The 3,262-nt window shown below is 44.6% G+C and overlaps 1 long non-coding RNA gene across 2 annotated transcripts in view; it reads right to left on the bottom strand.

Annotated features, from left to right (window-relative positions):
- Positions 1–2,288, bottom strand: part of LOC143837991 (uncharacterized) — a 17,919-nt gene extending 15,631 nt beyond the window's left edge. The window contains exons 1-2 of one of the 2 annotated variants that reach the window (XR_013231187.1): positions 2,079–2,288; positions 1,488–1,688 (exon numbers count right to left, since the gene is read on the bottom strand). This is a non-coding gene — a long non-coding RNA (uncharacterized LOC143837991). Of the gene's footprint in view, positions 1–1,487; positions 1,909–2,078 lie in introns of those variants that run through there. The other variant, XR_013231186.1, reaches the window with a different exon arrangement.
- Positions 2,289–3,262: the final 974 nt, after the last annotated feature.

Here is a 3,262-nt window from a genome sequence, read left to right as displayed (position 1 = left end):
TCTCCTTCTGCAAAGGAGTTTGTGTGGAGTTATGTTACACTACATATTTTAAAAAGCAGTTCTATTAATATAAGATTACTACACTTAAAATATTCTCAAGATTTTTTAAATGAATTTGAAAAACTAAAGTTAAATATCTGTGCTGTTTATACTTGAAATGTTTATTTATTTATTTATTTATTTATTTATCATACTTCTATACCGCCCTCCCCGGAGGCTCAGGGCGGTTTACATTATAACAAGGAACCTTACATGAAACAGTCTGTAAAACATATACATCAATAACCAACAATTGCAACCAAACACAACACAGTATAACAGTAAACAGTTGTGATACAAACAGGTCCAGGGCTTGTTGATGGGATTCTGAGAGGGGTGGTTTATTGATTGAATTCTGAGGGGGGGTGGGGGGGGAGCAGGGGCCCTTGGTCGCTGTTGATTACGTCTGGTCTCGGCCAAATGCCTGATGGAGGAGCTCCTTCTTGCAGGCCCTGCGGAACTGTTTAAGCTCCGTCAGGGCCCTGATCTCTTCTGGGAGCTCGTTCCACCAGGTAGGGGCCAGAACAGAGAATGCTCTGGCCCTGGTCGAGACCAGACGGACTTCTTTAGGGCCAGGGATCCTTAGCTGATTTGAGGCAGTAGAGCGTAGAGCTCTTTTGGGGGCATAGGCGGGGAGGCGGTCCCTCAGGTACACTGGGCCCTGACCGCGTATGGCCTTGAAGGTAATTACCAGAACCTTTAGTCTGATCCGGAATTCAACTGGTAGCCATTGCAGCTGATGAAGAATAGGCCGGATATGGGACCTCCACGGTGTTGCCGTGAGGATCCTGGCTGCATAAAACTTTTTATGAACACAGTAGCATTGGGAGGAATAGTCATGGTTCACATGGACCTTTAGACCTCCATAGAACATGTTTCTGGGCAGGAAGATTATATCCCAGGTAATAGGTGGTGTAGCAATTCCCAAGCTTTACTGTGCAATTCTAAACAGTCACATCCTATTGCTATGAGTGCTACTGATATAAAGTAAATGAATTTAGAAGTCTGTTTTTAGATTTCTGGTTCTGCAACCCAAATCCTCTTTTCCCCCTCATCAAGTCACAGCTGACTTATGGCAACCCCATAGGGTTTTGAAGACAAGAGAAGTACAGAGGTGGTTATGTGTGATTGTGAGTGTTGGTGCTAAAACATCAATGACCCAAGTATATATGCTCTGTTTTACTGGAAAAAGAAAGTCAAATAATTATAAGTTAGATCCAGTGGTTCACTTTTACTTAAAAAGAAATCCATAACATAAAATATTCCTCCTTTTGGAAGATTCCTCACTTAACTGAAGGGAACCATTGGATTCAGCCTGTCTTCCCTAATTTTCTGATCAATCAATAATATTCCATTTCATCTTGCCTAAATAAGTATAGTGACGATCACATTGCAGAAGGACATGGAATAACAACAGCTAACAGTAGATTTTTAAATGTTAAACATACCACAACGTATCTCCAACAGGTAGTAATTGCTGAGTGCAATGCAGAGTCCTTTCTGTGGCATCCCTGGACATCTGAGCGATTCCACCCTGGCTTTGAACTTCTGAACAATCTTCAGGACTTCTCAGATCCTTCCTTGACACACACCAACAGTGTGCCAAATCCCACTTCAAACCGTCTTTGAATAATGTTGTGTTCCAGCCCCTGCAATCACAAAAGACCTAAAATGCATAGCCTACACTGCAAGGAGAATTACAGTCCCATTTATAATTTCCTCTTATCCATTCCTGATTGGCCCAATTAAATAGGCTGCATACTGAAACTCCCTCCCATCTCCATGAACCACCTATCAAAGGCAAGCAGGGATGGGCAGGAATAGTATCTGCTTCTTCTAATGTCTCTTTATACTACAAGCAGATCAGATATTTGCAGTATATTTATACCAAGATCAGCTATTCTTTCACAGCAACTGTTCTAAGTCTCACTTTCAAAACTTGACAGTTTCAGCGACAGCTGAATGTGTACAACTTGATCTATCTGCATTTGAATATGTTACAGACATATAACGTGTCTAAGTAATTTGGACTGACTTACTCAACTATCAGAATGGTTAGGGTACTTCCTTATGAGGTAAAAGCCTGGAATTAGATATATGCATCATTTAAGACATGCTAAAAATAAGACATGAAAATCCTTTGCAATGGTAAGCCTTATTATAGAATATAACAATGGTGGCAACATTTTCATATTAGTTAGGCAGGTCAAATGTAAAATTATCTACTTCATGAGTGAGTAAAATTAAGTAACTGCTACTTTTTAAACCAACAGCTGAAACCTCTTAATCTTTTTAGATAGTAGATTATGTCACACAATAGATTATGTCACAACTGGCTTACTTCATAAGATAGATCAAAGAACACTTCTGCAAATCAAATAATATAGGGCAGTGGTCCCCAACCTGCGGGCCGCGGCCCGGTGCCGGGCCGCGAAGGCCATGGCGCTGGGCCGCGGCTCCCTCTCCCCGCCCCCCCCCACAGTAAAAAACTTCCCAGGCTGCAAGCTTGCGGCCCGGGAAACTTCTTACTGCGGGAGGGCGGGGAGAGGGAATCGGGGCCGGACCGCGCCCGTGCGGGTGCGGCCCGATGTGCGGGCGCAGCTCGCGGGGCGCGGCCCGGCGCGGGGGCGGCTCGCGGGGGCGGCTCGCGGGCGTGGCCCGATGCGGGGGTGTGGCCCGCGCGGGCCGCGCCCCAATGCCCTGCTGGTCCCCAACCTCAGAAAGGTTGGGGACCACTGATATAGGTGGCAAAGTATGGCCTTGAGGCTGTGGTCCTAACATACAGTTTGATCTGTTAGGTGTTGACCTAAATGGCATACCGTGTTACAAAGATTCAAGTAGCAGGTATCTACAGGTACAGAGAGCCAGTGAGGTATAGCAGAGTGTCAGGCAAGGGTCTAGGAACCCTGGGTTCAAATGTTCTCTCTGCCATGATCCTTACTGGGTGAGCCTGGGCCAGTCATTCTGTCTCAGCCTAACCTGCCTCACAGGGTTAATGTGAGGATGGGGAGAACCATGTATGCTTGTCAAAAAAACCCCAAGAACAATGTATACATTTGTCAATGCAAGCTGAAATGGCAAACAGAAAGAAATTGTGTACATACTTGCTCACTACAACTTCATTTTCAAAAAATTGTGACTAATGGCGATATACAGATAGAACGAGACCATGGGAGTCTGACTCCAGCAGGATAATTACCAGGGAAGTATTGGGCACTTTTTC

The sequence above is a fragment of the Paroedura picta genome, chromosome 5 (genome assembly GCF_049243985.1).
Source record: "Paroedura picta isolate Pp20150507F chromosome 5, Ppicta_v3.0, whole genome shotgun sequence".
In the NCBI taxonomy this organism is placed as follows: Eukaryota; Metazoa; Chordata; class Lepidosauria; order Squamata; family Gekkonidae; genus Paroedura; species Paroedura picta.
This window is presented reverse-complemented; position numbering and strand designations above follow the sequence as displayed.